The sequence below is a fragment of the Etheostoma cragini genome, chromosome 9 (genome assembly GCF_013103735.1).
Source record: "Etheostoma cragini isolate CJK2018 chromosome 9, CSU_Ecrag_1.0, whole genome shotgun sequence".
Classification (NCBI taxonomy): domain Eukaryota; kingdom Metazoa; phylum Chordata; class Actinopteri; order Perciformes; family Percidae; genus Etheostoma; species Etheostoma cragini.
Window position 1 is genome coordinate 11,137,772 of NC_048415.1, and position 27,348 is coordinate 11,165,119.

Here is a 27,348-nt window from a genome sequence, read left to right on the forward strand (position 1 = left end):
TTGACATAAGTATGGTATAATCTATTAACAATAGAATTCTGCAATGATGTAGTCATATACTACTGTGAGATAAATATCCTTATTAAATTCATCTGAAATTCACTTTTCCTGTCAAAGTTAAATTGTTACTTTTATTAATAATTAAACATTTAATTGTGGAAGATTGCAGTAGCAGGAGTAAAACTTGCCACTTGTTTATTAGTTTATTTATCAGGGACCATGCACAGTTCAAGCCCTCTGCCGGAGTTAGCTATACAGCTAATTTACATCTGTGGTCCCTGGGCAAGGGAGATAAAAGGACAATATACACAATATAGACAATACAGACAATACTTTGAAAACAAATAGATCAACATTAACCTGTAACAATTATTACAAAACGTATAAACCAGTTTATAAAATACACATTTCATGTCATAATAAGATCAGTGATTACAAAGTTGATTTGCCTTCAGCCAAGTCTTTAAAAGTCCCGTGACATGGTTATGGGACTATGGTCCACAATGAGCTTTCCTTAGGATGTGCCATTTCCAAGGTGGAGGCTGGGAGCGTGGCCTTGACCAACTGCCACTTTGCTCGTTTGAGATCCATGACGTCTCTCTCATGTGCGGGACAAATTCTCTGGGCAGGCAAAGAAGAGAAAGGGGAGGTAACCTTGCCCCTTATGACCTCATAATGAGCAAGATTCCAGATTGGCCCATTGAGCTTTAATTTTCTCAGAGCAGGATACCCAGGGCTCAGGTTTACACCTATCACCATTTCTAGCCACCGGGGGACCTTAGGCAGCCTGGGGGAACACATATTAACGTAAAAAAAAGTGAAATGTTCATGCCATTGGACTTTAAAGGACATTTTAAAACTGCTGAGATTTACACAATCTCTAATGTGAAGTGGAATTACGTTCCACTTTTCTACTATAGTAAAGAAATGAAAAAGCTGATTGACCAAATTTAGTCTCCCTAAATTGAGTGTAGCAGTCACCTCCTACGGAAGCCCTGAAGACCCTTACATTATCCATACAAAATGACACACATTGCTTGAGTGTTGGTGCTGGAAGATTATGGGTGTTGCTGTATGTTGTTGTCAATCAGATGCTGCCTGCAGTCTTTACTTTTGACTTCTTATAATTTAGCAAATCCAGAGAATGAAGCATTATCTCCTTTTATATGCTTACATGTCACTTTGGATAAGCATGATGCCTAAAAACAAATAAAGTGTGCAACTACTAATTACTTGGACAGCTGTCAAAGTGGGGCAATCTTTACATCACATGGGAGTGACACTGACAGCTCGCAGAAAGCTGACTTGAGACATCCAAGGAATTCAGAGGTTTTTAATCCTTGCTTTAGGGTACAATCAACCACACAGGTGTGGGTCCATTGGAAGCCATTTTTCTCATTAGGAACAGCCTGATTACACTGGGATTTCATGTTAGCAATGTGTGTGAACCTACCTGAGGTGGAGGCAACTCCCAAACATAGAAGCTTAAGCCTTACAGGCAGGGGCTGTTTGCTGACTGTGCACACTTGAATTGTACAGCCCGACAGGGGGCTAATTGGTGTAGGATCCCATTCTGTCACATTCCTTGGCATAGAATTTGCAATGTCAGGGATTTGAATAAGGATCAAGATCAGCTTTTTTACATGCATAAGAAGCAAAAAAAAACATCGGTTTTGTGTCTTTGATTGTTGTGTCAGTTTATTTAGATGCCACTAATTTCTTTTTTTATTTGTTCGTTCAGGGTGGCTGCTGTTGCTGTTCATAGCTACCCCGAATTGGCTCTGTATAACACAAACAAGCAGCTATAACTCAAAAAGGATGATTTGTTATATGTTCGAGGATTTAGTCTGGGAAAGTCCTACCTGAGTCAGAGTGTTTGTAGAACAGCAAGCATTTACAGTAGGTTGCATCACCAGGGTTTTAGGTGATTTTGCCCAAATATTACAACATCTTGAAACATTAATTTAATCAAAAATGTAATCTATCCAAGTCCAAACTCTGTTTCTCTTTCTCTCAATTTTAATTTAATGTTGCTTTATTGGCATGACAAAAAATAAATATGTGTTCCCAAACCATAAGAACAAACATACATGTTGCTGTTTGGGGAAACAACAACAAGGAGTAAATACATCTGATATAATAATACAATCAAACCGCATACTTATAATATAATTGTAGATACTAAACAAATAATAAGCATGTCCCTCAAAGGGTGAACCCGAAAACAACAGTGGGTTTGAAACATCAAAAAAAGAATAGAAAAATAAAAATGCTAATATAAAAAATTCTCTATTATTTAGTCTTATATTGTGGCAGGATAATACATATTTAGCTGCTAGCCATGCTGTGCTTTTATCTTCTCCTAATAAAAAAATACTCCTTTTTTTCTCAGTGTAGGTAGTGAAGCCTGGTATATGTTTTTTTTTTGGGGGGGGGAAATACTTGGTTCTTATGTCTTCATATTTGGGACATGTACATAGGAAATGTAATTCAGTTTCAACATCCTTGTGGCACAGACACGTTCCTCTCTTGGTCTCCATACTTTTAAATGTTGACCTCTTTCAATTTAAAGCTCATGCTCACTCTGTATCTTGGTAAAATTTGAATTTCTTTTGGATTTTGTGTTTTGAGATATTCAGCTAATTGGATATCTCGGTTCAGGGATTGATAACAGAGGAGCTTGTGTTGTATTTTATTTTCATTTTGCCCTCTTTATATTTGTCTTTTAATTTAGTTTCAAATATTTTGATTGAAGACTGAGGATTGTGCCTGTGGCTCTGAGGCTCAGTGTACCTGTCTCTCTGTCTACCTGTCTGTCTACTACTGACTGTGTTTAGCTCCGTGTACCTCCGAGCCAGCTGGTCCAAACGTTGGACATGTGAACACTGCTGGAATAATTTTACAGAATTCCAATTGTAATTTTTCAGTGGGAGTTTCATCCCAGTTTTTAAATTCTGGTTTCTTCTCTCTCGCTCTTGTTCTTGCTCTCTCACACTCACACACACACACACACACACACACACACACACACAGGAAGAGACACAAAGGGACCTGTCTCCCACCTCTCACCTGTCTTTGTGATAAATTGGACACATCTGGTATTTCCCGCTGCTTGCCAACAGCGTCTGCCTGGTTTTGCCTAATCTTTCATCTGTACTACCTCCTTTCACCAAAGGAAGAAAACTTGGATTCTCTGTGGTGTACTCTATACATCTCAAGATATTTCCCTTACCTGAAAGTTTGCAAATTTAACACAAGCCCTGCAATACCTCCCACTCAGTTATGGTTGGCTGATTTGGGAAGACGATTTATATTAACTATGTTTATATCAGATCTTACAGAGAGGAAAAGGAGATGCTCCATCGTTGTTCTCTGCTCACCTCTTCACCTCTGGTTAGAAAACAAATTAAAAGCCATCTTGTTATGACAGCAGCTATTCCTTGCTGAAAATAGTCTTTTCATAGCATGGGGTCGCTATCTTGAGGAGACGTGCCTTGGAGCTGAACCTAGACCTAGGTTGAGGGTTAAGAGCTTTGAGCTAAGACTACAGGAAGCCAGATGAGTCTACGTCTTGTGTCTTCTTTGTGGTAAACCACAGGCTGAAACACTCTAGGGATTACCCTGCTGTGTGTTAGCAGGGACAAATGGTAATGCCTACTCTGCTCAGTTCTTGTCAATCATGCACAAATCAGCTGACTAATGCCAGCTTTTATTGTGTGGCTCCTTGCTTGAAAATCGTCACTTCCCTTGTTGTGCTTCTTCTTTGTTCTGCTTTTACACAGAAAAAAAGAGAAATAAAGATTATTCTTAGGTTGATATTTTATCATTCTCAAACTACACTGTAAATTATGCATCTAGTTTGCCGCTCATTATTTTTAAGTAGCATCGAAACAAGGGGGCGTTCTACAAGTTCCAATGTCTTTCTTTCTCTTCTTTGAGTGACTACTTCGACTGTACTCATCAACATCCTTCCAGAGTCTAAATCCACTATCACAGGGCTGAAGTGATGTAAACAACTGTGTCTTGTGTTGGGGGGCAAAATGAAAAATGTACACAAAAAGTCTCTGATCACTGCAATTTAAAATCACAAGAATGCTGATTGGGAAGCTTATAGCTTTGGCATGTTATTGGGATGGGCTTGGGGGTGACTCAAATTATTGATGCACATATGTAGGCTTAGGGTACATAGTAAGGTAAAGTGATATAGTGTTTAACTGCTCACACCATTCAAATAATTAATAAGGAGCCCATGTCAATAGTTATCAAAATAAATAGTTAATTATCAAATCAAGTCCCCATATCTTTGCAGTTAGTGTGTGTGTGTGCGTGTGTGTGTGTGTGTGTGTGTGTGTGTGTGTGTGTGTGTGTGTGTGTGTGTGTGTGTGTGTGTGTGTGTGTGTGTGTGTGTGTGTGTGTGTGTTTGTGTGTGTGTGTGTGTGTGTGTGTGTGTAAGTGTAAGAAGATACAAACATGTGAAGTCATCCCATTAGTTCCACTTCCCACAATCCTCATTTAAATGTTACAATGCCAACATGTAAATGAGGTGAAACTGCAACATGCTAGCTGTCTCACAAAATTCATAGTTTCGAAAGCAACGGAACAAGCGCAGAGTGCTGCAGAGAAAAATAGCCTTGTTCGGGCAAGTGAACCAGGGGAAAAAAGGGTTTATTTGGTTATCCTAAAGGAACAGTACCATCACATTGACAGAATGATCCATATTCATGAGGTTCTTCCGAGGCAAAAAATACACAAATCTGTATAAAGAAATGGAAATTACTAATGCATGAGATTTCTTAATACTACCACCTACCCTCCAACACTCCTTCTCTCCTTCACTCTCTCCTCCTACCTAATCCCACAATTTCTCAATGCTTTGTTTTCTGTATCCCTCGTGTTTTAGTTTTATGTCATTCTCACTCTTGTTTGCAAAACCCCTCCCTCTGTCCTGGTCTAATTACCTATCTCATTCTGCAGTCAGTGATCAGTCGTAGTGTGGCTGACGTTTGGTTGTTCTAGCCACTTATGTGCCAAAATAATCCATCATTCCTGACTGTTTGGACATGTCTAACTTATGACCACAGCACAGCAACCTGAGACGTGTGTGTCTGTCTGTCTGTCTTTCTGTCTCTCTGTCAAAAATTCCAAAGAGAGAAGAGAAGAGAAGCCAAATCTCTTGTGGCTTCATGCTCAAGGACCTCTCGTGGCTCTGCTTCTTCACGTTTTTTTCTCCAAAAAGGGCTTTTTTATACAGGGCTGCACAATTTTGGAGAAAAAGTTGTATTGCGATTTACAATGCTGCAATTGTGATACAAAGGTATCATGAGTTTATTTGATCATCAAGGAAAATTCTGAAAATAAGTTACTAAAATTTTGAAATGTGTATTTTTTTACTTCAACATGAAAGTTAAACAAGCATATGAATAAATGCATTGACAAAAGTGTGACATTTTTTTTTAATAACTCAATATTACTGAAAATCAAATAATAAGAAAACAAATTCTTATTAAATTGTTACATTGTGTATGCTGTTAGAAACGATGACATGCGCTGTGACAGCATGTGTGACAGAAGTGGCACTTACACACACAAAGTGACCAGGTCACCTCTTTGATGAAACTGCAGCGGTGCATACTGGAGAGAAACTAAAGTATTGATCTCATTAGACTGGTACTGATCAATATCAATACCAATGTTGGTATCAATATTATTGATATTTGGATTGATCCGCCCACCACTAACCACCGGTGAGCTGCTTTGTGAGAGAAAAGTTAAAGGCCATCTCTTAATAATAGGCACTGTCGTTAAGAGAAGGGTGTTGCAACGTGGAGACCCGGAGTACACACAGTGTCACGCACACGGGACACCTTTTTGTTTGCTCAACTCACACATTTTTTGCGGTTATGTAACCGCACAGAGGGACATTGCGATTAGATTAATTGTACAGCCCTAATTGTGTACCGTCATTGATCCCTCACCAAGGATGTCATTTCTTCACTCCTCTTTACCAGCCGGTATGTTATGATGGAGTCAACAAATTATGTTGAAAAGGAGATTAAAGCAGGTCTTGTTGGCTGCCTGTTCAGTCCCGCTCTGAGTGGTTGTCCGTATCAGCAGAAGAAAAATAAGCTAATAAAAACGCTACTGATAAACTCTTTTGTGCGGGGCCACACATCCATGCATGGTCAGAATGTTTTTGGGTGCAGTATTTAAAAAAGTGTCCTGTGCAGAGCTCTACTGGAAGGAACTGAGTAACATTTAACACTTTATTTGGGAGAAGGGAAGGAGACACAACTGGCTGAGATCTGCACTCTTTCGACAGCTGTTCTGGCAAGTTAATGGCTTTTGTTCAACATCATTAACGTTTACAGAACTGTATAGTCTGTGTAGCCTGCTGCGATTATCACAGGGCAACTAGAAAACAGACATTGCATTACAAACGATTGGGTTCATCTGATGCATTTAACTCCATCTGCCGCATTATTGGCTACAGCTATTGATTTCCCTTTCATTATATGGAGATTCATTCACACAGAAGTGGCCATCTGACAACTTTTTAACCTTGAGAAATATGCATGCCCTGGCAGTCCGGGAAGTGTGTTGTCCAGGACTAAATTGATGAACTGGCATGCATTAGCATAGTTTCAAGTGTTCCCCTAGGGAGCGCCAATATCCCGAAGCAGTTCACGCTGCTTGCTTCTGTTTGTGAGCGTGCATGTGTCCATGTGTGTGCGAGTGTGTGGGAGAGACACCTACTCTGTGCGAGTGTGTGTGCCCTCGGTCCCTCTTGTGCAGGTGGGTGGATGCATGTAAGCCTGTCAAGAGGACTTGGAGAAGAGCTGCCAAGGTGAGAGAGATGCTGACCCTGGCCACCTGTCCCTGACACCCACCTCACAGCACTCTCTCTCTCTCTCTCTCTCTCTCTCTCTCTCTCTCTCTCTCTCTCTCTCTCTGTCTCCCTGCCCTCCGCCTCACTGGCCTCCCTTTACACACAGCCATTGCTCTTTGCACAGGTGATTGATTGAACCAGATAGCCCAGGCATTGAAGGCTAAAGGGGGAGGAACAAGGAGGGGTGGTGGATGAACGGCCGAGTGGCAGGGCCTCTGTCCTGGCTTAGTCAGGTCTGACCGAGACACAAGCAGACAACACCTGCATCCGGCTGTGGCATCACTTGGCTTACGTGTCATGATGAGGAATGCCTTAACCCATCAACAGCTCCACACTGTTAGACTTTTTTTTTGCTATTCTGACTTAATCATGCACCATTAAACAGTGATTCAGGGCTGAGTGAGACGATACGCAGTGATTTCTCATGAGGGTTCAGATAAAAACCTCTTCAGAAAGGTAACGTGCCAGGACAAGTTTCTAAAACGCATTCAGATGATTTGTTTTTGCAACACAAGTCTAATTTTTTCATGTCTAGAGGAAGACGTTTGTCTGTCAGCTACAAGTCACGGGGATTTCCGTAGATCTTTTTTCCCTTTTCCACCTAGTTTCCGAGCTTAAAGGGCCTTGTTGACATGAAATGGTGTGAATCCTTGCCGGATGAAAGGGAATACCTTGTCTGGTTGCACAAGAACACAGGGTTGGTGCCGCTTTCAAAACTCTGCAGACTTGGCATGAAAATGGCCACCCCCAAACTCAGCCCTCTGTGTTTATGCTTCTCTGAGACTTGTGAAAATAAACACTCTCTCTGGCAGCTGTAGCACTGTTAGCTTACTGCCACATAACGATTAAACACATTTTTTGGAATCATTACAGAGGATATAAGTCACAAAAGAAAACCGAGTTTTAAAGGGGTTTGTCCTTTCAAATATATAAAAAATGGAGCCACTTCCTGGGTTGCCAAATGCATTAGCATTACATCTTCTGGAAGAAATCACATTCCATTGTGTAATGAATTGTTTCTATTGTCACTGTTGCACTGTAGTTTAACTGGAATTCATACTTTTATACGCTGCATTGAAGTTGTTCTTGTGCACAAAGAAAAAGAAATAAATTGCATTTGCTGGAAGCTGCAATGTGATTCATGCTAGTTCTAAACTCATCTCTCAAAGGTGGAAAGCATTGCCTTCTGCCCTCGGATCATTCAGTCTTCATTTAATCAGGTAATTCAATAAACTGCCATTATGGGCTCAAAGAAATTGACGTCTTACCTTCATGGTAAATGAATTTAAGTGGGCAAATGTAGATAACTCCAAAACTGATGGAATGAATTGTGATTTTTGAGAAAAATAGCTTTGGGACGACAAATTATTCACGGTATGTTGTAAATGTCACATGCAAATCACCATGTTTGTTGGCATTTGTAGCAATCCCGCTGAGCAGCAGCATAGAACTACTACTGTTCCCATACAGTGTATTACCTTCCAGTCTTTAAGATGTCATTCAGAAGCAACCAATTGATTTAATTTTTAAGATTCTGACAGCTTACCCTAGTTACCTTTTTATTAACTTTAGTTATAGAAATTCTTTAGAAAGTCAGTGCTCAAATACTATTGACAGAAAATACAACCTTTATTGTCTGATAATGTTGGCGTGCTGTCACTCCTGATTTAAGCATGTAAACCCTTAACTCATCATTGTACCGGGCAGTAAGACACTGATTAAATATGAAATACATTCAGGTCATTGAAAGTGAACACAAACGGCGTCTGTCGTTCATTTCAATCTACATTTTAACCATTAAGCTGATCGAAATCAAGTGTGGAGTGAGGAGTCCAACAGTCACAACACTGCTAAGACAAAATAGACAAAATGATATTGATATTTCTGTGGCTGGAGTCAGAAGGAGAGTTCCTATTTAATTGAGAGGCCTCACAAAACAGTTGGAGGGAAAAAGAGGGTTCACCCAGATTTTCATTTTTAGGGGATTTTGTAGGATAAACAGTCACCACCATGTCAATCCACAGGGAGACTTAAGCACTTTGCTCAAGGGTGCCCCAACCATGGCTGCTGGAGAAAGGGAAAAGCTTTTCATGCTTTGTTACCCAGTCCAGAATTTCTTATGATCCAGATTCAGCCCAATGACTTCCCAACCACATCCACTGAAATGTTGACTATCCGCAGGAAAAGTTAAAGAAACGTGTAAAAACAGTGATTGATTGGGAAGGCATAACAGGGAAATGTATTTATTCAGGACAACTTGCAATTCATTAGATAAAACATTGCAATAGATGATATCTGATCAATTTAAGTAACTACTACACAAGTACAGTAACTACTACACCAACACTTTTAAATGTCAAAGATAGCTTCAACAATAATGTCACAGATTAAATAACATAACAGAAACAGTTAGTTGAGTTTGTAATGTCAAAGATAACTGCACCACTGTATTGTGTTTACCAGTCTAATCAAAAAGTACTGCTATTGACCATTACCTGAAAAAGTTCACATTTTTGTTCATTCTGTCAAAATCTTTCTCAACACTGCACTCAGTTGAGTTGTGGCCTGCCCACTGAAATCAAGAAATGCCCCGAGCGTAACTGTAGATCCAGCGTGCTTTCAACCTGTGACACGTCACACAGTCTAAATTCACTGTGCTGCACTGAACTTTTACATTAAAGCACAATGTGCCAGCCCATTTCATCATTTATTCATTTGGGCTAACAGCATTGTCTGCTGGGAGTCCATGATCTTCTGCCACGAGGAGATGCACTCTGCACTCCACCTGAAAAAGCCTCTCCTTGCTCTTGCAAATTGCATCTTTATGAAGAAATGAGGACAAGCCATTTTGTCACAAACACGGTTGTTGGCTCTTCAGGGACTGCCTTGGACCTGTAATTGACTCTGAGACACTGTCGCTTTCACGTCCCCTTTTCCCCAGCCGGGGGGGGGGGTGGTAGTAAGTAACTGTGAGCGGAGTTGTGGAAGGCCAGTGTTAGATTGAGAGGCTGGAACAGTGAACACCATTAGGGCTGCTAAGACCCAATAGCTCTCTAGTGGGAGAGTAGCTCTAAATGGACTACCACAGTGGCATTTTAGTATTGTGCTCCTCAGGGACACTCAGCGTTTAGACCAGTCACAGCCCTTGGTGTCTTTAAGACGGAGTGTGAGTATGTTGTTGGAGGGATGCAGTATTATTGACTAGAGTGATAGTTCCATTGAAATAATGTACTGGTGAAATAACTGGAAATGAAACTGATTTCAACAGTTCACTGTACACGGTCTAGTTCACATACAATCGCATACTTTTCTGAATCTAAAGGAATGTATGGTAATTTTCTCCCTCAAAATCCAGCATTATAAAAACGAAGAGGAAAGACTTCAGCTTCAGTCAAATTGATTACTTAAGTTGTTGAGAAGGCTTGCTGTCTTCTGCATTTAAAAAAAGTTTCAAATAAAGGCATGCTGTACCCAGGTTTAGAAAACTTACCACCTTTTATAAAGAGAGGTGCATCAAATGGTTGGATGTACTACTTAAGGGAAAGGAAGGTGCGAGACTGTAAACCTAGAGATGCGTGTTGTCTAGGATGATTTTGAGTCCTCCGAGGACAGAAAGGGAAAAGCGTGCTTCTCAAGACACCTTTTTCGGCGGGCCATCTCATCATCATTGTGGGGAAGAAAAACTACTTTTACAGTATAATGTCAGAGTAATCAGATTTAGGGAAACTTTTGAGCTACTTAAGGGAGCCAGACAGAGGAAAAGGAAATAAGGTGATGTAAAAAAAGAGGCAGCAAACGCAACAACATTGAAGGTATATGAGCAGACTGTACAGTGCAGGTTTCTGAAAACTTATTTCGCTAAATTAGTTGAGAAAAATGTGTGTGTGTGCGTTATTGTGTGGGTGTGTACCGTATTCGCAAGTGCTTGTGTGTACATTCATCTGTGTGTATGTGTCAGAGGAGGGAATGCTGCATTCACCTGTGGTTGACCTCTTGCTGGCAGCTGGACAGGTGAGTTGTGTTTCTGCCTCATTATATTCAAGCCCTGCAGAGTGTCTGCAATGTACTCATGATAACCAAAAAACTGAAATCTAAACTACTGAAATCTAACACACAGCAATATGCATAGACACACATAAACACATATGCATTATTTTTACTCTCACATGCATGCACGTACGCACGCACAAACACACACACACACACACACACACACACACACACACACACACACACACTCGCCTTGCAAATGGAACAAACTCATTGCCCTCTTTTTCCTTATTTACCCATATCCATCATCCTGTGTCTTGTTGGCAGGTAAACCATCGCATACATTGCTCTCAGTTATAAGCACACACACTTACTCATTTACCATGTCTCCTATTTTGCATTGGCTTCATCGTCCATTTACATAGGCCTCTGTCTTTGTCCAAACACTTGAATTAGTTTTCTTTGCTCATCCTTTTTGTTGTGCAGAGAATAAATATCAGACAACCAGCTATGTGGCCAGCATTGTCACTTCTGTGACAATTTTTTGGATTCCAAGCAAGTAAAAACTAAAATGTATTAAATGTGGAGCAATCACATAATAATAATAATGATGAATAATGTAAATAAACAGATGTAATATACATTCCCAGACTACTCACTAGTAATACTTTAACACCTATTTCATAAATTATTTATAATACACAATAATAGTTAGCTATATATCAACAGCTATACGGACATAAGTATATGTTTATTGATATATTTTTTCAACAATTGTAATTCAAATTAATCTAATTTAAAAAGTAAGGTGTCACCGACACATCTACATTGACAATAGTAATCCAAGTTTCGGTAATGTGATTGCATCACAAATGCCAGTAAATCAGTCTGAAATGATGAGGAAAAGATGTGATTTGGTTGTACCAGTATCTGTCATCCCTGAATTGTTTCAAAGCTCTCCCCTTCAGCTAATTAAACCCCCAAAGCCATCCAAAGCCAGCAGAACAGCGACTATATGTGTGTTACATCTGCTACCTCTAATTTAAAAAGTGCTGTACCTAAGTGAAGCCCCATTATGCTTAATGATCCAATGTGGTTATTTTAATTATATCGTGCTGAACCATCATAAAGCTTCTGCGAAATAAACTCACAAAACTCAGGTGTAAGTCAGTGTTCTGACAATCTAAGGATTTGACATAAATAAACACCTTAAGACAATTAAAATCTCTATGTTCAGCATTTCCTTTCTAAATGTGTGACAAAAATATCACAGCTTTGATACTTGCTATGTGATGTGCATGTGACAGCAAAATTGTGAATGTAATAGTTCCGGTCAAATCTGATTAATATGCAAATTATTTTCAGAAAAAAAAAAAACTCCTATTTAACAAGATTTGCATATGGAGACATATCTCTTTAAGTAACTACAAACAGCTAAAAGTACATTAACCCTGCAAAATAATGTGATATTTATTTTTTTGCTAAAGAAAACACATACAAGACTCTTATCTCCACAAATATAAAGTCAGCTTGCAAAAGCACATCATCTGGGTTTGGCTGGACGTTTGTTGTATATATGCATCTTGCCAATCTGCGCTGCTGCATTTTCCTGCTCTGAGAGATCCGGTCTGCGTTCTGGTCGGCCTTTGGTGAGCCTTTTCTGACAGGCATTGGACCGTCTGTTTAAAGGTTTTGTGACAGGTCATGACTGCCTCAGAAGAGAATGATTAATTACCACTCTGTTTCTGTTTCAAAGAACCGTTTGACATATGCACTCGGATAAGCCACTCTTTCCTACCAGCCATAACCTAGCACTTTGCGATGGTCATTGTGATTGCGCATTTAAACCAGAGCCCGCAAATAAGATTGCCTTGCAAGTGAAAATAAATAACTTCTTAGCAGAGGCTTTAGGCTTCACTGGAGTATACTAACTGCCTTGGTGCTGCCGTTGGCACTCTTCACATACCTCTTGATCAATATTCTTAACTGTCATTCAAAGTGAGTGTTTAAAGTGAGAGTCTGAATGTCAATACGATTCCCCAATCAGAACCATATGCTCAATAAAAAGCATCTGTAATGCACCAGAGCAACAGAGCACATAGTAGTCTTCAACTGCATTTCCTCACAATTCATTTGTTTCAGTTCATATCTAGGGACCACATATTTAACCTTTGAAGTACACCCCATGGGTCTCTGTATGTTTCTGACATAATAATAAAATAATAATATAATATAATAATAAACAAATTTAATTTGTCTTTCAAATCCTCTGAGAGGAATATGTATGCTCAATATCTGCATACCTGGTTCTGTTTTTGTGAATGTACCAAAAAAGCACACACACACACACACACACACACACACACACACCAGTGAAAAACGTTTCCTAATACTTGTTGATTAAATCCACCAAGAAATGCCTTTAAATGAATAGTATTGATTTGTTCAGTGGAGCAGAGCGACTTTCGAGGCTATTTGAATGGAATGCAGCTCCTTTTAACAGGCCCAGTCTGCTTGCCTCTTTGCCCTGGCCTCCCTGGCTGTTATTGGCATGCTACGCTTATTGAAGTCTTAAACGCATACTTTGATTTCTCCTCTGTCTGGAAACTGCACCGTTTAAAACTTTTAATCGGTTGCTTGTTTGTAGCCGGGGTAATGTGGAAGACCTGAAAGAGTTCAGTGAACTTTGTCTTTTCCAGAAATCTGCAATTGAATCAAGACAGACCTAAACTGTAAGTTAACTAGTGAGGTTTGGCTAAAGTTAAATTCCAGGGCTTATATTTTTACATTTGTTAAACAAGGAACCCTTTGAGGTAAAATCATACAGTATACTGTACATAGAGGATAAGAAACAGTGTTTTTCACATCTCCACCGTGAACAAAAATGCAATAGAAAATAGTTTCAGAGGTGATAACATTAGTACTTTGTCTTATGCAAGTACAAATGGTAATAGTTGAAGGGAGTTTAGAAGTGTGGCTGGTGGTTGGCTCTAAGATGGCTTTTGAGTCAAGACTAAGAGCTCCCTAATTACCAGCAAATGAGCTGAAGGACAAACATGGCATTGGTGCTGGTTTGTTTGTAAATATTAAGCAAGGGAGTTGTAAAAGGAATTTGAGGAGATTGCTGGGGGGCTCAATAAGACTGTTAACACAGAGCCAGACACAACCGATCCCACCAGCCAATGACGCTGCACCCTACCCCCAGAACCCCCACCTCCAAATACCCTGTTTTGGAAAGCTATCAGTCTCCCAAAGTTCAGGGCTCCCACTTTAAGGAAGGGCAGCAGAGGTGAGGGGTCAAAGGTTAACTGCAGCTCTTTGGGCTGAAACAAACTTTGATGACAAGTTGTGTTGCTGATGAGCCAACAGTGGAGGTCAGACAGACCATGGTGGAGCTTTAGGATCTTCATCACTTTAACTGCAGGGATAACAATTAATTTGACAAGTGCCAGACAGGGGGACTTGCTCCAAAATACATGTATAACACAGAATGTTATTCTTTTTTAGATTTCACAGAAAAATGCTTTGGATTTTTAACATCTTTTCTCCGACAGTAAATGTTTTTCCTCAATAGAAAAATACAATCATCACAAATGCAGCTTAGAAACTTTTTATCCTCAGGGTTTGTCCGTACAAAATATTTTTTAGACTTTAAAATACTTTATGATTTCCATCAATGCCAAATGCATATTTATTCATTTTTGGTTCTTACCAAAACAATCAATTATTGCATTAAAAGCTAAAGGTATTAGTCAATAAGTTAATCAATAGCAACATCTATTTTTAAGTCAAACACACACACACATCCTGCCACAATGTTGCATCTGCTAATGTGTGGCCTTTGATTATTTATGGGTCATTTGCAGACAGCCTTAACTGCACAATATGTCTTACCATTACTTTTCTGACCTCATTCTAGCTTGGGGACAACATTATTCATGTGAGAGCCTGAGGAGAGGAAGAGAAAGAGAGATGAGGCTTGTGGGGGCAAATGGTGTGAGTGTATGTGTACGTGATGAAGTAACAGAGATCTGCAGAATTATCATCAATAACCCACCTTCCCTCCTTCTCCATAAAAAGGTGGGAAGTAAGGGAATAAGGAAGTGAAGGAAGAGTGACAAGGGTGCTGATGAAGGGTCATGGAGGGGCAGCCATTAGCCTAAAAGAAAAGTCCTGTCCAAATGCTATTTTTAAGTTCCTCTTTCCTCTCCTCTCCACAGCTTGGGGTAATTTAAGAGTGTCCAAACCCAGACAGTGTGCAAGGGAAGAAGCATTTATCACCTGAAGGAGACACCAGTTTTCACAAAGAAAGAAGGATGAGGACCCCAAGAAAGGCAAGAGGAAGAGGGATTAGGGTAAGATAGGTCAAGATAGAAGGAAGCACTATTGGCTTGCATCACTGCCCCACTGATAAGTGTGCACCTCTTTCTTTAGCTGATAATTGTTTTTAATCAGTGTGTGAACTGACGGAGCTGTAGTGCTTAAGACAAAATTGGATTTGTCCCTGGCTTGAGCCTCTGATCCAGTCTCATATGGTTACCATACATCACTGAATATTTAGTCGTAATGTTCCTCCCTATCCAAACATATATTTAAAATTATTTTTTGTTGTTGCTTAGTTATTTCCTAATGAACTAGATGGATGGTAGCAATCAGCTAATACAAAATTAACCTCAAACCCCAATTTGTCTCTTCATTTTTATGGGTTTGTTGGATGTTGAAAGGCCCGCTTTGTTACACAAAACTCGTACAGTTATATATCTACCAAGCAATATCTAAACTCCATTCACTACTTAATCATTGCTAAATGAGACTTGACATTCAAAACCTGTGACATTCAGGTTGGAATTTGGCAATAGTAAAACTAACATTTGTTTTGGCCACATTGGGGATTTTAACTAATAATAGCATGGTTAACACAATTAGATACAACAAGGAAAAAATGAAACTACACAGCAAACTTGTTTGGTATTTTGTGAGGCGCCATATTTCAGGTTAAAACTGGATTACCGAAACAAAATGTGTTGAAGTAGAATTATGTCTTGTGTATACACAGCTCTATTTGACATGCTAGTTGTACAGTATATATGGTATTAGTGTCCGATGCAGTATGCAGTAGGTTATACAATACATGTGACATCCCAAAAACATTTGAATGGCTCTGTGCTGTAAGCATGGCTTTACATAGCAGTGTCAGCTGTTGTGAAAGCTTTATGTGAAGAATAGGGTATGAGGGGCATGGAATGAGAGCAGATTTCAGTGAACACAGAGGACAGAAAAGAAGAGAATGCCCTGCTTTTCAAGTTCTGCTCACCTGTCTGTAATCAGGATGTCAGCTACATTGTAGAAATTGATGGGCCACATGAGTTATCTTGTAGAGGAATGTCCTAGAGGCTGCCTTCTAGTAACAGAGCAAATTACAGCATGCCATACTACTGTTAGCATCTCCGAATCTAGTCATGCACAGAGCTGCGATTCCCACTAATACACAAAATGTCATGATTACATTTCCATTATTAGCATGCATGCATGACTGGTTGTGACAAGTGGGGAAAAAAGGCGAACTGATTGCACATCCACACATTTAGGACAACCTGTGTGTTCTTTTCTCAGACTTTAACCTCTTAATTTAATCTCTAAATTGTAAACACTGGAATGGTTTACACCTGCATAGTGCGTGGTTTCATTATCCATTGTTTTTTTTGTAAGCAAGTCACAAATATCTTTACCACCAGAGAGTGGAGAGATAGATTTTCCTTGTGTAATTGTGCCCCAGGAGTTTCCAAACTGAGCCTCATAAATAACACAAATGAATGAATGCACTTTTTGATATGAAATTGTAAAGTCAAGGTTATTTGGTTTAATATATTCTACAACATTATATCAACAGAAGCAGCATGGAAAGCTACATTAATTTCATTACTGTAAATTAAACTTCAACTAACTTTAACTGGTCAAGGTTTTTCTCTTTCACTTTCCTTCAAAGCCCCCATTGTTAGATCTTAGGGCTAGCCAAAGAAGAAACTGCATTTGGAGAGTCCAGTGGGTCAGCACGCTTGACCGCTGGTTAAGCCTCCAGAGGAAATTCATCCATGTGTAGCTTGTTGGCCGTGACCGATAGCCTGGCCTGGTGAACCACAATCCCAAATCCTAAATGCCTAATCTTGCCAACCCTACGACCTGACACTGACTTTAATCTGCCTGGGGTGTAAACAAAAAACTAAGCTGAATGTTATTCTCAATTTTGTTTTTCTATCGTCCAGCTCCAAACCTGGACCACATAGGGAGTACAAATGGCACTAAAGGAAATGCAAAAACTGTTTAGATACAGCCACAAACAACAGCAACAGCAGTTGATAGGAATTGAATAGAATTGATAGGTAGGAAAAAGGAAGAATGGATGTAGTTGGGGTTGAAAGGTGCCTTATGATACGTTGTGTTGCTGTTGTTCCTGCTTCTCTCACTCTAATAGTCCAATTAGAAACTAGGTCTTGGCTTGCTTCTCTGGCAGCACAGTTATAACTTAATGCAGCGTGAAAAAATCATTATGTCACACTACAGATGGGCCCAGCCATGCAGAGGAACCTTTGCACTCCCTTCAAAAAGCCACTTTTAAACAGGGCCACAAATAAAACTGAGACCCAACCATTTGTTGATGACAACAATGTGTAGCAGGGCACCAAGGGTAATGGGAGAGAGATGGACTGAAGTGGAGAGAGGTGAGTCACAAAGAGGCAGCTAAGAGGAAAAAGATTAAGAAATGAAAACTAGACAGAGGGGTTGATTGTTAAGCCAAGTTTTCTCATCAGCAAAGCAGGATGAGTGGTGGTTTTAATGGGTTCAGATTCTCTGTATTTCTGCCACCCCAAAAGAAACATTTAGTTTTTCTTTTGGATGAATCAAAAGAGGTCAAGGTCTGTGTTTGATTCCCATCCAAATCCAACTATTGATCTTTGTAATAATTCCTTCAAAGCAGTTTTCGGAAGGCCAAATAAATCCTCCGCTTTCTCACAAAGACGGTTACTTTTTCTAGTACTCTCTTCTCATTCTGAGATTCTCCTAAAACATTACTTCTGGGAAAATGAGGGTGTTAAATCAAAGACAGTAAAACTGTAATAAATCAAAAGTGCCCAATGGCAAGAAATTAAGAAAGAAGAATCCTTTGAAGGTTGGGGCAGATGGCAGTGTCACGATAACCTTTTCACCCTTGTGCCCTTGGGGTGCAAATAGGCGAAAAGCATGTACACAACTTTTATTACAACATAAAACTCTGAGGAGGTTGTTGCATGTCTGGACTTCCTTCAGAGGTTTTATTTGCCAGAAGAAGGCATGCTCTTAAATGCAATGGCCGTAAACATGTATGACTAAGTGCATGTTAATGGCAGGGAGTTATGGAGTAATGGTCTGAGTGAAGGATCAGATTTAGGTGCACGCAGCCTCAAAGTGGTGATATTCTCCATGCTGGATTGTGAGATTGTTGACAAGTGATGTAAGGAATCTTCATCTAACAACCCTTTAGACGTACGAATGGGTGTCATTGGTCATTGACACTCAAGATCAATCACTGTCTTATAATACTAATAACAAGAAAAATGAGAGATGTTTGATGGCATGAAAACATGAAAAGACAACTAGAAGCAACCAGAGGTTGCCATTTAAAATCAAGGGCAGTGAAGTAGTAAAAGGTCAAAAGACATCTACCTTCCACATTGAGGACTGGTTCAAGTCCAGCTTAACTAAAACATGTTCTGCTGTTGCAAAGTGTTCATTTTCAGTGTTGATTCAGGTTCTGACAATGAGCTAAACATTGCCCTTGCTGTATAGTTGCATAAGCCCTTAAACAAAAATGTGTTAATGCCTTTAATCTGTGTTTAAGAGTCCATCGCTAATTCATTTTGTTGTTTATTTTACTGAAGGGCTGAAGTGGTGAAACTTTGTTGCAAGTTGCCAATTCCAAGGCTCCCATTACCTGTTTAACCACAAGGCCTTGAGAAACCAGTGTGGTTGAGAAAGAACCAGGATGTAAACCAGTTCACAGGACACTGACACATTTATTACCCACTTGTTTCTACAAGGGTCATGTTTCTGGCTTTTTACTGCATTTGTTTCAAGACGCAAGGTCATATAATTCCTCCTAAACTGACTATAAGAAATGCTTTTAGACTAAACAATCCAGCATAGAATTGATGGCCAGTAAAAGCAGTATTTGCCTGTTGGGGAACAAACTGGTTTTCCTGAGCCAACATGATATGGATCTGAAGTCGGGGTATTTAAGATGTTGGTAAACATAAAATACTTTCTTGACCTCATACAAGGATTTCCATTTACCAATTTAATTTCGGTTCAGTCTTTTAAAATGTCCATCCACCACTTAGTGCATGATTTTATGGTAAACTGCAAGCCTCTAACAGCGATTGCAACACCAAGCCACGTGCTGACAACAAAGTTGAAATCGTTTGTGGTGATATTGTAAGGACACCACAGAGAAGAAAATATCCTAAAGCCCCAAACAATTATGAACATATTGCACACAATCCCCATGTAAACAGTGGGAGGAATGTACCGTGACTGCATTCAGACACAGATCTTGAGAAGGCAATTCCCATATACGCAGGAGAGAGGGATATAAACCACTCTTGATACTGGTAATCGGTAACAGCGGTAGGTCTAGGATTGGTTAATGTCAGGTATGAAGCTCCTGCTCTGCTCCTGGATTCTGTCACACCATAGCTTCCTAGTTAACCTTTTGTTTTATGTCCAGGTATTCCATTACCCATGTCCTCTGACAAGGTAGAGGAACAGCAGAGTTGCCAGTCAGGGGAGAGGTTGACATTTTGGTGGTTGTTAAGGTTTAAACACTTTGCCCGCAGGAAGCAGTAGATAGAAAATGGAGGCTCCAACTGAATTGGGAATAATTTTGGAGCAATTCACATGACATTGCTCTGCATGCATAAGTGAAGAGACCTTTTGGAAATACTAAAATGGAAAATGCCAAGACTTAGCAGTGCCGTGCATCAATGACACATCACTGCTGAATTTCATGATACAACTTTCTCATCGGCATCTGTCACAATGCATCTTCAACATTGCTTACTTTCTAATTAAAATATGGAAGAGACTGCACCTTGTTTGTGCGTGGCATAAACTGAAGAGTTTTAACTTAGCAGAATCAATGAAAAAAGCAATGAAAACAACAATAACACAAATATTAATGATGATTTCTCTCTCTCAAGCACACTTACAGACCAGCATTTATAGAAAACCTCCCCTGCCTTTAATCTTTTTAGTGCAAAAAGCCACGTCAGCTTTTTCCACATTATATGAATAATGAAAAGGGGGCCCACTATACTTGTTGAGTTAGGAAAACAAAACAGAAATTCAACATCAGCGATGCAGATCCCCTGGCAGCCTTACTGTTCCTGTTGTCAGGTCTCACTTCTGTCCAAACTGATCTGTCCTCCACCTGAGTCCCCAGCAACCTTTATTTATCTTCCCTCACATCGGTTGGTGAGTGGCTAACAATGAGGCGGATGAATTAATAACAGTGTTAGCGGGATGATAACGGCGGAAAAAACTAAAGCGATATTGATGACTCAATCAAGGACGGCCAACCTCCAGCCTGCATCCCTGTTTCGTAATTAGTTGCTGGTTTGTAAAATTGCATTTTATCCTCTGCCAAATATGCAGAGTCGTTGACAGGTAATATGTTAGATCCCCCTGTTTTTATTTGCTACAGAGGTCATTTCACTTTGATGCATAAAGCAGGCCTCTGTAATTCTGCTGCTTCTGCTCATTTAAAAAAAAAAAGATTTCCTTTCGTCCGCCTAGGTTTTTGTCCTCACCTTTTTCTCATTTCCTTTGAAAGCCCCAGGAAGCTGCATATTTGTAGCATAACTTCAGTCGGCAAAGGCTCACAAGTCAGTGGCTCTACCTCAACTATTAAGCACAAAACCAGTGTCCTTGGTTCTGCTACCATGTGCACAAGTCAAAGTAAAAATGTCTTCAAATATTCTCTTCAAATTGCACATGAAAAGATGTGGACTCTGTGACCCTTAATATGCCCTTTGGATGATAATATAGTATTATATAACGTGTGATAATATATCAAAAAACGGTGAGTCTGAATGTATATTTCAGCAGACAATTTAAGGATGATAAGCGTGCGTTGTTCTAAAGAAAAAAAGGTTTTGGGAATGGAATCTTGCATACTATATCAAAGCATAAACCAACCCTTCATTCCAGCTTTCCTCTCTCTACTTAACTGTCTGGGCCTGGAAATGCATGACCTGTCAGTCATGTTTAGTCCACACACAGCCCCTGTTTGGACAGGTGTGTGTGAGTACACAAAGGTGCATTTGTCTGAGTGTGTGTTTGCCTTCTCTATTGGCCTGCAATATAGACAGGCCTTTTAACATCCTGGCTCAGGGAGTGTAGCATACATTTGCTCAGTAACCGTTTCTCTTGTCTTTGATGAAATCTTTATTAATGGCTCAACTATTCGTTTCCTCATTGTAAACTAGGTCATCAGGTTAAAGGTTAAAGACACGATGTTGAACTTTGGTGGAAGCTGGCTATGATGCAAGTTCAAAACATGTCACATTGTCTTTATAAATTCCTACTGTGTGTTTTTCATGTCTCTCTCTCCCTTCAACACAACGGAATGAGGAAACACCTACAAAAAGCCCAATTGTGGCACATTTGCCTGCGTACATTAGCAATTTTCCTATTTCCTTTCTCTTTTTAGATGATGGTTTGTGTCTTATCTCTATCAGTGGGCATGTCAAACTACCACAGATGGGAGCAGTAGTACTCACAAGTAGTACTGAGATGTTTTGTTTGACAGCATATGCTTTGTTTGCCTTCATTAATTTCCTTATTGGGTGATTGTGAATTGAACTGAGTGCTTTGAGGGAATTCAAAGTGGGCTAAAGGCGCAACTGGAAAGACAACCGGGTTTTAGACTTAAATATGTGTATACTGGCCAGGAACTATACAAGCTAAGGTTCTGCTAGACTCAGTGAGCATGTTGTGCTCTCTAGCAGCTTCCACAGTTTGATCTTTTTTATCTTTATACCTTTATTGTAGTTTTGTCACCTGATACCCCTGGGACATGACTGACAGCTCTGGATTTTGTACCAAATTCACTTCAGGCACAAAGTGTATATTACGGATATTAAGCAATACAGAAAGAACATAGGAATAGTGCTACCATCAATTACAGTCTCACATTCTGAGACATAACTGTGCTATTATTGGTTGGGTGTATATAATGTAATATTGTGAGTCATCAAAATCTCTCAAGCATATCTAAAAAAAATACTGTAGCCTTTATCATCACACAATGCCTTCATTCCCCTTAGTGTGCAAGTATTCCATTTAGATTCAGCAGTATTTTTCCATGTCGCTTGTCCAACACTTGTCCATGTCTTAGGGAATGAAGTTAGGGAGTGTTACCACAACCAAATACCAGATGCTGACCCTGACTCTGCTTCTCATTCTCATCCCCTGGTTTGTGTTGCACAACTTCCTCCCGCTGCTTGCGCCCTGTAGCCTGCAGTGCGTTATTAACAGCCCCAGTGTTACAGCTACCAGACACACATAGAAGCACACACATACACAAACTCAGATATGTTGCCTGCTGTTTTTACCACTCCACTGCAGTTGTAAGAGCTTGCCTGGAAAGGGGAAGCAACAATTGTGTTCCATTAGGATATATTTAGCACTTGTGTGCATGAGTGTATGTGGATGAGGGTGTGTGTGCTGGTGTAGATGTAAGATGAATCACACTTTAGGTGTTTACATATTTTAGTTTAAAGTATTTGTTTGTCTTTGGGATCATCGTATGCAGATCTGCAACTCTTAGAAAAATTGGTCATTTTGAGCACAGCAACCAAACTGTTACCAGATGCATGCGCTAATGCAGATGCATACATAGCGTCACGGTCAGATGGAAACCACTTATCTCCAAAATGACTGCTTTTTCGGAATGTTTCGATAAATTGGCTAGTTGCATTAATATATCCACTAACATAACATGTAATCCATTACAATTGAAATTTCCACAACAACAGCAAGAGCCATCTTTCTAGAAAAACACAAATAGATGTTGCCTATGGATGTAGTGAAAACTCTGCATGCTTTTGAAGACTTTTGTGTCAGGATGCCGTTTGCGTTCGAGCGTGACAGTGTGAGTGGAATAAGAGTGCTTATCTGTTTTTATGCCAGCGCTACACTTTGCTTTATTTAGACACCTGGGTCTTCTGGTGTGGAGCTGATGACACTGTTGTATCTTGCCTCCTACACCATCTCTGCCCTGACTCACACAAGAGCTGCTAACAGATAAGCTGTGGGAGACTGTTGGAGATATTTTTCACTGGCTTCCCTTAGCCAGGCTGACACATTTAACAGCAGACGGCAATTCCGCTGCTGAGATGAGTGCATTACTGTAAATATCACAAGGTCAATTTTACTGTCAAGGTTACGTGATTACAAAGAGTTTGGAGGAGATTGCTCTGCTTGACGCTTCCTGTAGACTTGGATTTGAATATTGCTGACTTGGTCTCTAATCTCAGCTGTACTTGGGACTTTGAGTAACCTTTTGTTTTGTCTATCCAAAACCTAAATATATATATTTTTTTCTTCAAGCGTATGGACTGTATATACTGTAATATTCTCAAACATCTACATTTAAATATGTATGCTTTTCTCAAAACAAATTTTACTGGGGCTATTCTTTGAAGTTATTCCTCATTTCCTGAATGTCACAAGGGTTAGTGAGAAAATAGATTATATTTTTCTTGTGACATGAAACTCTTAAAAATGTATTCTGATTTTGATGCATGCAGTACAGTACTCCTGCAGAAAGATATACCACACAATTGATCATCACAAAACAATTAAGTCAGGAACAAAAATGTAAATGTGAGTTTCATTCATGTGGCTGTGCAGAGCACAGACCAGATGACCGGTGCAGTGACACAGTGATATTTTTGTATCTACAGTATGTTCTCATGCCCTGATATGCAAGATAACCACCCGACCAATCTTCCAAAACCTCAACATCCTTTAAGTACAGATTTTCAGTGTTTAGAGCATTAGATAGTGGAGATAACTTCAAACTGCATCAATTTACATTCCAATACCAAATCCTCAACTCATTGTGCACCAGCATCCAAAACAATGGCAGGGACCTCCAATAAAAGGATCAGTTTCAGCTAGTGGGAACAGGGAGACTGTACGACATATCTCCTCCTCCCACCTCCCACTGCTGCTTAATTCCACTCTACCACACACACACACACACACACACACACACACACACACACACACACACACAGGGCAGAAGGGATTTTTCTCTGCTCTTTCCAGATGACCTCCTCTAAACCTGGGTCCCGGGCTTAGCACACAGGGCGAACACAAGAGAGAACAGTGTTGCAAATTTGTCGCCCAGAGTGTTAAAAATACTCCCGGGAATGTTAATCTGGCCAGTCCTCCCAGCACACACACTTCAATAATCCTCAACCCCATGGTTTAAGACAGATTTGGTTGTCCACCACTACCTCTTGTAGAGACCATACACTTCTTTCTCAGGCCGAAAACTGCCAGTTATTTAAAGTAAAACACCAAAATATATTGCAGGTTCACCATTGTCATATCTTGGTCCTGGAGAGCTGATTTCTGAAGAACATTTAATTGCTTCCCATTTTTTTTTGCTTTTGATGGATAATAAATCTCATTTAAGAGTTTCACTGCAAATGTAAAGGGTCACTCCAAAATTACATATTCAACATGTGGAAAAGCGTAACTACCATTAAACTTCTTATGTTAATTTAGAAAAATATAGATATCATCTCTTGGAATGTTCATGATTTAACCAACTAATAAAATAAAATAAAAACATTTTGTATACATATTTTTTTTTCTTCATCAAAGACCATTCAACCACTTCAGCAACATGTTATTATTTTAAGTTAGTCTTTGTTAAAGCAATTAGCTGTTGTTTGACTTTTTACCAAGTCAAAATGGAATTTCCCTCGCTGCTTTACACACGCATTTCTGTTTATCTTATGTACTGTGTGTGTGGGTATAAATGGAAGCACTGTCTTGTGCACTGAGCACTCCTGAAAAACAAGATAAATTCCACTTGGGGCTACTGTCTTTTTTTTCCTATGCCTATATGTGGACATTTGTGTGGAATGGTGGTTATCCAGTGTGTGCGTGTCTGTGTGAATCAATAACGACTGCGTGCATGCTTCCCTCGAAAATTGAGGCAATGTTTACTTGCAGAATGATTTCCTCTGGTTTGAATGTCTTCTTTTTTCCCTCCCTGTGTCCATTCTCGCCATCTCATGGAGAGAGAGAGAGACAGGAGGCAATTCGGGGCTTTTTAACTTCTTGACCTTCAGACATGATTGAATCTGTTCTGCTGCCAAGCCAGACAAAAGGTTTCTGAAAGCAAAGCGTCAGCTCATGACTTGGCCCTCATGTAGTCATGGACAGAGGGAAGGGGAGGGAGAGAGAGAAAGAGAGCGAGAGAGTGAGTAAGAGAGGGAGAAAGAGAAAGAGCAGTCATGTCATGCACAGCATTTATTTATTCAAACTGTCCATCTGCTGTGTGGCTTAAGCTTGGCTGGCATACAGCACGCACACACGCACGCATGCACACACACACACACGCATGCGCGCACACACACACACGCACACACATTTTCTAACGGACCATAGCACCAAAGGTTGGTTGAGTCAAAACAAATTATTTTTCACAGTGATCAGGTTTACCATGATAGGGGTTTCATGACTAGTGATACTTTTATTTTATTTGTCACCACATTTTGCAGAAATATAGTTGTTTTTTTATCATTTTTATAGATTTAATTATGTGCACAAAAGGGATGGAACAAGAGTCAGTCTTCCAGTCACTGTTTTGCAAAGTCACATAAATTTAAACTGATAATTCTTAATGCAGTGCTAAAGCGGCATACGTTTTTTTTAGAAGTAACTATTGTAAATCTGCCTGTTTTTCTGCACTGGCTACAGCACCTACTAGTGGATGTTGATTGCTTAAAAAAAAAAACACCCCTTGACCTGAGCTGTTATACTGGGACATGTCTGAGAGAGTGTACACACAGGTATCTGCCAGCCTACTCAAAACATGTCTCACTTGACTATTAAAAAGTTCAAAAGCATGTTCTCACTTTTGACTTTTGTGTCAAAAGCAACTAAAATCAAATTAAATAACCCGGGAGTTGGTTTTACAGTAATACAAACATGGACAATGTCTCTTGACATTGAAAAGTTTGTCAGAAATTGTAAAGATTTTCAACAGAAATTATTAGAAGCGGAGCTGTCTTTACTTGATGATGATTCATAACTGACTGGAATTTCTAATTGAGCAGAGAGCACCTTAAAAGGATGTCAATAGTCAGGTGGTAGGAAGTCACCCATACCGTCAGTGTTTCTGCCTCTGCACGACTAGGGGTAGTGATGATAGAAGATTGTAAAGGAGGCAGCTGTGCATGCGTGGGTCTATAAACAGTTATGACATGGTGACCCGGTACAGTGTTGATTTGTCAGTGCTATTCCTTTGTGTCATCACTCAACCATTCAGTCACTGTGATGATGATTTGCTTCCTTTTGTGACAGCTCTGTTATCAAAGTGGTGTTGTGAAACAGGGAAAGCTGCAACAAACAAAGTGGTGTGAAAATAATGAGGGATTATCTTTACACTATATGCACTTACATGTATACAGGCACACGCATATCTGTGTTTAGTAAAGCTTGCATACACAGAGCGTGGTGTGAAGAAAAGTACTGTCACATACAAAAACGCACATACATTAGATAAAAATATTCGGGTTTCCTTGTGCTGTTTGGTGGTGTGTTTTGTTTATAACTAGCCAAATAGAGACAATGTGACATCATGTAGAGATACTTCCAGCTGTTTCAATATTGATTAATATGCTAACAAATATCTAACACATACACTTTAAAGAAAGGGTCATGTATTGTTATTCTTTGTTGAGGGGAGAGTCACCCAACATTTTTTTTCACGAAAACAACTAAATTTCTAAGTATAAATGTAAATATTTTAAATAATACAATACAACTAAAGAGTGGTAGGTAATACATCTGGTTTCATTTACTGCTTTAGTAAGAAAATATTACCTAGCTGACGATGGAAGCAGCAGGATCCAAAAAATTTAAAAATACTGTTGCACTAGTCTGGACATCTTGCTGTTCCAATGTTGCAAAAAAGGTTTCCTAAATGCCATGTATATAAATGTGATGTCAGCTTACCAATTGATTGCACATTTTGTGTAGATTTGGACTTTTATACGTTTATTTCCACTTTGTTTAAACGGCAAAGTGGAGAGGGCTGGTTACACCGTGACCCTGTTTTGGCGGTTTTCCACTGCGTGGTATCTACTCGACTCGCCTCGGGTCTACTCGCTTTTTTTGGTTTTCCATTACGA

The 27,348-nt window shown here is 39.7% G+C and overlaps 3 long non-coding RNA genes across 3 annotated transcripts in view; 1 reads left to right on the forward strand and 2 right to left on the reverse strand.

Annotated features, from left to right (window-relative positions):
• The window catches only part of LOC117950501, a 786,205-nt gene that overhangs the window by 364,808 nt on the left and 394,049 nt on the right, over positions 1-27,348 (reverse strand). The gene's annotated exons all lie outside the window — the stretch shown is intronic.
• Positions 5,554-27,348, forward strand: part of LOC117950500 — a 24,297-nt gene continuing 2,502 nt past the window's right edge. Inside the window, exons 1-2 of the long non-coding RNA XR_004657921.1 lie at positions 5,554-5,744; positions 19,536-19,537. This is a non-coding gene — a long non-coding RNA (uncharacterized LOC117950500). The remainder of the gene's footprint in view (positions 5,745-19,535; positions 19,538-27,348) is intronic.
• Positions 12,760-27,244, reverse strand: LOC117950499. Its single transcript, XR_004657920.1, has 3 exons — positions 26,980-27,244; positions 18,136-18,146; positions 12,760-12,770 (listed from the first exon to the last, which is right to left on the reverse strand). It is a non-coding gene; the product is annotated as an uncharacterized LOC117950499 (long non-coding RNA).